The following is a 10324-nucleotide window of genomic DNA, read 5'->3' as shown; positions in this document are numbered from 1 at the left end:
ATCTGCATGAGCACATTATACAAGAAATTCTCTAGGAGTATATAGTCCCTGGATTATAAATTATCCTATCTTTGATTTTATTAGATTGGGCCAAACTGCCTTCCAAAGTGCCAATTTTTATACTTATTAGCACTGAATGATAGCTCACATTTCCCCACATTGTTCATATATATATATATATATATATATATATATAAAATTTCATAAATATATATAGATATATTTCCTATGGATAATCTTAATCTCACTCTTCAAAGGAGGGCTTATTATTCTGGTAACTAATCTTCATATGTGTTACAAATACTTATCTTTTCATTTCCTTTATGATATTTTTAGTTGTGAAGATTTTAATTTTAATGTGGTCAAAGTTATCCATCTTTCCCTTTATGGTGTGTGTGTGTGTGTGTGTGTGTGTGTGTGTGTGTGTGTGTGTCTTGTGTCTTGTTTAGGAGGTCCCTTCTCTACTGCAAGTTTGTAAAAATATTTACAAATTTTTCTATATTGTTGTCTGAAAATAAAGTTTGCTTTTTACATTTAGGTTTTAAATATATCTGGAATTGAGTTTTTAAATGGTGATAGAAATATCATTTTGTTATACACTGAGAGGCCAGATTATTATGATCTCTGAACGCATAATAATCTGGCCACTCAGTGTATATGTGCATATATACATATTTTTCAATGATCATAACATTATCTGTTGATTACATTATGCTTGTTCCACTAATTTAAAACACCGCTCTTTAATGGGCTTTATTTATATAGGCAAGAGTTAGTTTCTAAGTCTACTCTGCTGTTTCATGGGTCTTCTTTCCACTTCCAGTGCCAGTACCTCGCTGTCTTAATGAATATATTTGTCAGTAAGCACTGATAACTATTGCAGTGATTCCTCATATCATAGCTTCTTAGGTAATCTTAGACTTGGCTCTGCCATTTCAGTTTTGGGATTAGTTTATCAACTTTCATGAAAACCTCTATTACAGTGGTTCTCAACCTTTCTAATGCCGTGACCCTTTAATACAGTTCCTTATGTTGTGGTGACCCCCAACCATAAAATTATTTTCGTTGCTACTTCATAAGTGTAATTTTGCTACTGTTATGAATCATAATGTAAATATCTGTGTTTTCTGATGATCTTAGGCTCTACAGCATCAGCTCTCCCGCAGTGGTTCTCAACCTGTGGGTCATGACCCACAGGTTGAGAACCGCTAGCAGGGTCGCCTAAGACCATCGGAAAACACAGATATTTACATTACGATTCATAACAGTAGCAAAATTACAGTTATGAAGTAGCAACGAAAATAATTTTATGGTTGGGGGTCACCACAACATGAGGAACTGTATTAAAGGGTCGCGGCCTTAGAAAGGTTGAGAACCACTGCTCTATTATAATATTTTATATAATTGCATAGAAATTTTATTTTCACTTGGAGAAAAATTTTATCTTAATATAATTGAGTATTTCCACTCACAAACATAGCATATCTCCTCATTTATTTGTATTTATTATTAATTTTCTCAATGATAAATCTTTATTGTATGTATTTTTTTATTGTTTAAAGTATTACATATGTCTCCTTTTCCCCAATCAACGCCTCCCAGGCCACTCCCACCCCCTAGGACAAGCCCCAACTGCCCCAGTGTCCGTGTCCATTGTTTATATTACATGTATTTTGAAATATTTATCTTTAGATTACTTATTGTTTGGCTGTTATAAAGAGTTTCTTATATAATTTTCACTTTCTACTTGTTTCTTTTGTAAATGTATTTTTAAATTATTGTTTACAATATGATATTAGCTTCAGGTATACAACATAGTGATTAGATATTTATCTCATGAAGTGATCACCCTGATAAATCTAATACCCATCTGTCACCAATCACAGTTATTACAATATTATTGACTATATTCTCTATGCTGTACTTTATATCCCCTTGACTATTTTCATCACTGGAATTTGTACTTTTTATTTGCTTCTTGATGGTATTTAAAAACACTGTGGGTCTTTTTTTCTAATTAATGGAGATATAATTGACATCAATAAAGGTATTCATTTTAAGTGTGTAGTTCAGTGAGTTTGACAAATGCATATACTTACATAACATGATGGCACTGAGCAGCACATAAAACATCTTCATCCCAAAAGATTCCCTTATGCCTTTTCCTGGTCAGTCTCCTAACCTAGCCCCAGAAACCTGTCACTCTGTTAACCATAAGAGTTTGTCTTCTCTAGAATTTCATATGAATGGAATCATATATGTATACTGCCGGCCACCTGTAAATCAGTTTTATACATTTCATTTCCAATCAGTATTCCATTCATTAATATTTTCTACTCTTATTGCTTCTCTACAAAGATAAAAGGAAGTGGCAAGAGCAGACATTTTTACATTGTTCCTAATCTTAGGGAGGAAAGCATGCAGTATTTCACCATTAAGTGTGAAGCTAACTGTAAGTTTTTAGTAAATGACCTTTATTAGTTTACAGAACTTCCCATGTATTCTTAATTTGGTGTAAGTTTTTATAATGAATGCATACTGGATTGTGACAAATGCCTTGTCTGCAACTAGTGAGATGATTGCACGTTTTTTCTCCTTTATTGTGCTAATAAAACTAATTATATTTATTCCTTTTTGAATGTTAAAAATCCTAGCATTCTTGGAATTAAATTAATTGACATGAGGCATTATCCTTTGTAGGTATTGTTGGATTCAATTTGATACATTTTATTAAGAATTTTTTATATCTAGACTCATCAGAGATGTCTGTCTGTAATTTCTTTCATGCAATGTTTTTGTCTGATTTTGTAAGAGAGTAATATGAGACTCATAAATAAATTGAGAAGCAATCTTTTACTTTATAAAACCAAAGGCTCAATAATGGTATTATTTTTTCTTAAATGTTTGATAGAATTCACCAGTAAATCCATTTAGAATATTAAGGATTTTTTTTGTAGAAATTGAAATATCAATTAAAAAGTATATGTAATGGCTAATCTGATGTTTTATTTTTGTACTTTTGATCTAGTTTGATTCCTTTATTGGCATAAAGTTGTTCATAATATTTACTTAATATTTGTAGCATCTGTAATAATGGCCTTTCTTTTCATTCTCAATATTGGTAATTTGTGTTATCTTCTTTTGTTTTTATCAATCTACTAGAAGTTTATTAATTTTTATTATTTTCAATGACCCTGATTTTGGTTCCATAATTTTTAAATATATATTTTAATTTATTTCAGAGAGGAAAAGAGAGGGAGAGATAGAAACATCAATGATGAGAATCATTGATTAGCTGCCTCCTGCATGCCCCCAACTGGGAATCGAGCCTGCAACCCAGACATGTGCCCTGATCTGGAATTGAACCATGATCTCCTCATTCATAGGTTGAAACTCAACCACTGAGCCATGCTGGTCAGACTGGTTTCGTAATTTTTAAAATTTTATTTTATCACTTACTTCTGTTTTTATCTGTATTGTTTCCTTTATTATATTTACTTTGAGTTTAATTCACTCTTCCTTTTCTTATGAGAAGTTTAAGTCATAAATTTTAAAGTGTTATACTTTTTAATATCAGCATATAAAGCTATAAATTTAACGCAAGCACTACTTTAGCTGTGTTATACAAATTTTTAAACGTGTTTTCATTTTCACTTAGTTCAAAATTTTTCTAATAATGCTTATGATTTATCCTTTGACCCACTGGTTATTTAGAATTGTGTTGTTTAATTTGCAAACACTTGGAGATTGTCTTGATTGCTTTCTTTAATTCATAGTTAATTTAATTCTGCTATGATCTGAAAACATACTTGATATATCAACACTTTAAAATTTATTGACACTTCTTGTGTGGCTTAGTATATGGTATACTCTGGAGAATGATCTCTACACTAGGAAAAACTGTGTACTCTGAAAATGCTAAATGGAGTACTTTATAAATGACAATTAAGTCAATTTGGTAGATAGTATTATTTACATCTTTTATATTACTATTGATCTTCTGGTTACTAATTCTATCAACTAACTCTTCAACTATGATTATGGGTTTGTCTATATTTTCTCTCATTTCTGTCCATTTGGCTTCATGTGTTTTGGAATTCTGTCCTTAATTCATGCATATTTAGAATTTCTATATCTTCTGATGAACTGATCCTGTAATCATTATTTAATGACCCTCTTTATTTTTTATAACATGACTTATTTTGAAGGTGACCTTGTCTGATAATCTTAGTCATTTTCTTTTTTTTTTATTATCTTCAAGGTATGTCTTTTTCTGTTCTTTAACTTTAAGCTTATCTATATTTTTGTATTTAAAGTCAGTAGAAAAACTTGATTGTGCAGAAGAAAGGAGGAGCAATACCTTTGCTTAGATATGAAGAAATAGGATCCAGTGTCATCTAAGCCTCTGTATTATGAACAGGCTGTATAATTATTTATATTCCAGGCTATATGACTATTAAATATCCCAGGCTAGGAATTCCCTTATGGCTGGGATCTTGCTTCATCTACCTTGTCATACCAGTTTCAACAGAATAGCATGATGTTCATTAGCAAATAGCAACGTGTGCACTTTGAATGCAGACTGCTTGGATTTGAACCCTAAGTCAGGCATGTGCAAACTGTGTTCTTGAGTAAGCTATATAAAAAATTAGCCATAAAATAAGGATAATGTTATTTACCTGTTATGACAAAGTATGAATGCATGTAAAGTGCTTGAATTAGTCTCTAACATATTACAAATGCACAATAAAAGTTAGCTACTCCTACCCAGTACAGAACCTAGCACACTGCACGCAGCCGAGGAATAAGTAAATGTTATTTTAAAATATCTTTATAGTTTAATCATTTCCTAGTATAGCCCTTTCTTGGTCCCAGCTTTGAACTGTTTTCCCTGTAGCTAACATTATCTAACCCTCAGCCACAGACTCAGTGCCCGCTGGTCTCCTGAGACCAAATCTGACCTTAGAGAAAAAGGATTGTAGGGGCCTTTGGGTGGATGTTTCGATGTTTATCTCTGACCTTGTGCCCCATTTATGCAAACTCAGTGGGCATCAGCCATTTTTCTTTTTCCTTGTGCTCAAGACTCTCTCTTTATTAGTCCTCCTTGCCTGTCTGATTGTTTCTATGTCTGTTTCTTTCTCCTTCTTGACTCTGTAAAACCTGAGCTTGCCTTACTGTGCTTCTGAGTTTGTAAACTGTGCTTAGCTCCACACATGACTTTGAAATGGGCATTCAGCTCCCAGGGCTCTCCTATAATTAATGTTCATAATTAGCGTAAATGCGCTGCAGAGATTTGCAGCACAATATGCCACACGTGGACCTAATTGGGACCAAAGGACTACTAGCCCCAATTCTGAGGCCTTTCGGATAAGGGAATTAGGTATCTAAAGGGTTCTAAGAGGGCTAATAAGGCACAGAGGATTAGGTAATTAATGGATACAATGCTGCTCTGGAAAATGTTGTCAAAGGGATTCTCACCAGTCCTGCTCCTCTGGAGGCAATTTTTTTTGATGCAAGATGATTCTTCATTTCTCTCCAGTTTCTGGGGGTTTCCCTCTTGGGAAGCATCCAGGGAGAATATAGCTTTGGTTTGCATTTTCTTATATCTGTGGCCTTGGAAAATAATTAAAGCTTTATCAGCAAGGTGCCATGAAGAGGCGTATTGGAGCAATTATATGGGTAATCCACATTGAGGAATAAGGAAATCTTTATTTTTGGTTTAGATTATTCAGCCTGCTTCTATTTTTGTGTTTAGTCAGTAAGGCAACCATGCAGAGGGAATAAGGCATGTAATAAGAATGAATTAAATATTTGCCAGATGAATAAGCCTTTTGTGCAAAATATCAAGTGATATTAATAGTTTTTAGTAATTCTGGTTTGTACATGATTGTGGTTTGCACCTAAACTTCATAGGCTTTCTCATCTATTGGCTTGGTGAATTAATGGACAGGGATAAGAGGGCCACCTTCCATTCCCCAAATAGGCCTCAGTTTACCCAGCTGTGAACAAGAACATGGCTTTTACTGCATTATTTCTTATAAAACATTTTAAAATGATTTAACAGACAATGCAGCACTTTTATACTTTTCTAAACCTGATACTACAATGGCCTGTGAGTTTGGTGTTGGGGGTGAGGGGGGGGGGCGGGATCAGTTAAGCCTCTCGTTTACCTCTTTGTGGATGAATTAGTGAGTTGATTAATGGGTTGGTTTCATTTATCCAATAGTATTGTAAAGGATTGTGTCCAAATTCTCCATGCTTTGGGGCAAGACACTGGTTTCCATGTCCTATACCTTCTGTAGTGCCTGACATTGGTGATTCTGAATTGTACTTATCATCACAAGACTCTCAATTCTTGACCAAACACTTTCACAACTTGAAAGCTAGAGATTTCTAAACCAAGAATAAGAAATAGAAAAGAATGACACACACAAAAAAGGACAAAGTTGATGGACAGAGTGTCAGAATTTTGAGGTTTTGTGTTTGTTTTTTTTTATAATTTCTACTGTTCTCAGAAAAAATGATAAAGCATTGAAAAATTGAAGCCTGGGTTGATTTGCTTTGTGATTTTTCCATTGTTTCCTTCATATTGTTTTGTTCACCTGCAAAAGGGAATCATGATATCAACTCACAGGATATTAGTGAGAATTATGTAAAATAAATGTATAAGATTTTGAAAATTACTAAACTACCTACAAATAGAAGTGTAATGTCAGAAATGTCTTTGACATGAAGAAATCTTGATTTTCACATTGTGGGGATATCTCACAATCAGAAACTTAGAAAACTAATTCCATTAAAGAATGTGCCCCAACTTATAAATGACCTAACAAGGAAGACGGTGGTACCCTGTGTTAAAATGAATTTTTATCTAATACTAGGCAGGCTCCTGGGACCTTGTACTGGATTAGCATCCAGTGTAGCTAAGCAAAAAGGCACTTTACAAAATTAACCAATTTTATGTCACACAGGTAAAGGACCATCTCCTCTCTTTTTAACCCTGTACCTCCTGCCAGATGACTCCACTGGAGGGCAGACCTTAGGGCTGTGAACTCCCTTCCAGCTGTGCCAGTGCTCAGAGCTTCTTCCTTATAAAGCACAGAAATGGAGTGACCGATTCAGGAAAACTCTCCATTGAGGACATTTTCTCTCTATGCAGCTTAAATCTCCAGTCCATCCAAGTTTTGCAAGGTCCCTTGCAGTAATAGAAATAAAATGCACTTGAGATAAAAAGGGAGGGAAGGAGGGAGGGAGGGAAGGAGGGAGGAAAAAAGGAAAAAAAAAAAAGAGAAGAGAGGGAGAAAGGGAGGAAGGAAGGCTTGGTTCATTGGCTTTCTAAACTCTGCACTTGGAGGTGTACTTTTAGTTTATTGGGAACAGGGAGAAACTGGGAAGGCAACAGGAATTATAGAGAGCCTAGGAGTGTTGGGAGAGGCAGGCAGAAAAAACAATTGAGCTCAGAGTCTATTCTAGCTGAGCAGGCTATATGAGGCAGTCAACAAACTCTCACTGGGTGCTGGTGCTGGAATAAGAAAGATGAATGATACTCCATCTAATTCAAGTCTGTCTAATTGCAAGGTCTAAGTTAATGGAAATGTGCTATTCTGCTTCTGTCCAGTTTGGTAATGATAGATGCTTATTGAGCACTTGAAAGGTGGCTAGTGTGGTGGAAGAACTAAATTCTTAATTAATTTGAATTAATTTAAATATAAACAGCCACATATAGCTAGTGGTTGCAGTATTGGACATCATGGGTCTCATCTGTTATCATTAGAATCATGGATTTCTGAGAGCTAAAATAGGTAACTGTGCCGAGCTGGCATGACCATGGGTGAACCTGAGAGGGGGCTGTGAAGGATTTAGAAAAGACAGACAAGAGAATAAAGCTGGGTCTAGGTGGGACACTGCTCTCTGATGGAGAGACAGCACCACAGCCTACAAGCTGTGTCTTTATTTTATAGCCAGATTCCACAAGGCAAAGTAAGGGTGTGGTCAAGATGTTTACAACATTCTCCCGGGTTTCCAATCTACTCAATTACATGCACCTGAACCCTGTCAAGCCCACATCACTCAGCCACGTGGGACCACAGGTTCGGACCATAAGATCAAGCTTACAACTACAGCCTTTGGCTATAATTGTGCTGGGACTTGCACATGACTTTGCCACGAGAGGATCAGGTCCTCTCATTAGTCCTAGGCTTGATCCTGTCCAAACACTGTAGTCGCTCTCCACAGGTAACAAATATTATTTTAACCTATATATGTTCTCTTCTGGCACTCTCAGAGTTACCAAAATTGTTGCAGTTACATAACTGGATTGCAGAGAATGTGGGAAGTATGGGGACATATTCGATATATCCAAATTTAGCCACATGGAGAATACACCAAACATACCTCCATTTCTTTTTTTTTTTTTTTTTACTTGCACCATTTTCTTTTTTTTTTTTAATTTAATTTAATTTTTTTTTATGTACACATATAAAACATACCTCCATTTCTAACTGCCTATCGAGGGCACTAAGGAGGTCTCTCACTCAGACACAGGGAATCAGTCTCTGTCTTAAGGATGGCTGTTCAGATTGTGTCTGCCAGTTGTCATATGAGAAGTAGGAAGAGGAAATCCCTGCTGAAGTGGTGGCAAAAGTGCCCCTAAACCTGCTGCTGATTTTTTAAAAATATATTTTTTATTGATTTCAAAGAGGAAGGGAGAGGGAGAGAGAAATAGAAACATCAAGGTCAAGGATGAAAGAAAATCATTGATCAGCTGCCTCCTGCATGCCCCCAACTGGAGGTCAAGCCCGCAACCCAGGCATGTGCCCTGATCGGAACTGAAGCATTTCTTCCTGGTTCATAGGTCGATGCTCTACTATACTGAGCCACACAGGCCAGGCTTGCTGCTAATTCTTATCCTTCTACAACCTTCCTAAGAGGATTCCTTACACAGAGCCAATTCTTCAAGATCTTTTTTTTCTTTTCTTTTATGGTCTGTTGAGACACATCAACAACCATTTAACACCGAGCCTATCATTTTAACTGAAGAAAAAATAGCTCAGAATTAAATAAGATTGTAAAGACAACTGAGATTTGAGTACCCACTTTATTGTCACAGCGATGTTAATTATTGTGTGCTAAATACTAAAATAAGTTAAACTTAAATGTCCATTAAAGGACTAGAAACCTACATTTAGAAAAATAAACACGCCGAGTATGCAAGGCAGCTTTTACAAATGCCGTCCAATACTGCCTTTTTTAAATCCTGTGTTGAGACTCTTCACCTTTGTTTCTGTCTTCACATTCCTGGTCATTGACCATGGCAGAAGCCTCTTGGGAACGTCTACTCCACCCCCAGGTTGGGTCCATCATGAGTGTTCTTGCCATAGATCCTGCATCCAGGATGCTTGGTGTCTGCTCTGAAACATCTCTCTATGCTGGTGTTCTCCCAACTCTAGTTGCATTGGCTTCTTCTGTATAAATAAGTGTCAGTATTCCAGTTTCTTATAAGAATCCCAAGTTCTTTGGCTGGCTGTCTTACATCTGTTTAGTTCTTGCTCATCTCCTTGCCTGGTAGACTGAACTTTGTTTCTTTTTCTCCCAGCTGAGAGCTGTGATTTTTTCCCCAATGTCATCATGCTTTTGACTTCAAGTTTCCCCACATCCTGACCACCCTTACTGTGACAGTGACAACAGCAAAAGTAAAGCTGGACTTTGCCAGCCCCCTTCCTCACTTCCACTCACCCCATTACAGCCCACCCTCACACACCATCCTCTAGCTTAGAACTGGCTCCTTCTCTGAATAGGGCTTCCTCCCATCAGCACCCACCACCCCAATCCTAGCCTTCCCTGCAGCAAAGCTGCTTGACCCATGACTAAGCCCCAACACGAAGTATTTCAGATATCTGGGAGCCCATTTCTTCTCGGTGGTTTGGTACACTTTGCAGCTGGCTACAAAAAACCCCAAGACCTTATCCTGGGGATTGCCCAATGCTGAATATTTCAGCACTTAAGAGTGTCTGACATTGAATCGGTAAAGGTCACCCAAAGACTAAATGAAATCATTCCTGTGCCTTTAAGATACACTGTCCAGCTCATTATGATAAGATGCCTGTTAAATTTTTGTCTCCCTCCATAGAGATTAAGCCTCACGTGTGTTATCTGCACTAATGAACCCCTTGCTCTTGTATCTCTTTTCTGGATGGTTTGTCACCGGCGCTGTCCTGTCCTATAAAGCCCCAATGACAGTGAACTGTTGACAGAGTATTAGAGAGAGCTCAGATCTTTAAAGCCAGGGATGTGACAGAGAATTTTTTCAGTCTCCCAATCTTCG

Source organism: Eptesicus fuscus, chromosome 22, assembly GCF_027574615.1.
Source record: "Eptesicus fuscus isolate TK198812 chromosome 22, DD_ASM_mEF_20220401, whole genome shotgun sequence".
NCBI classification, from domain to species: domain Eukaryota; kingdom Metazoa; phylum Chordata; class Mammalia; order Chiroptera; family Vespertilionidae; genus Eptesicus; species Eptesicus fuscus.
The sequence above is the reverse complement of the archived record's forward strand: the minus strand, read 5'-3'. Positions refer to the sequence as shown.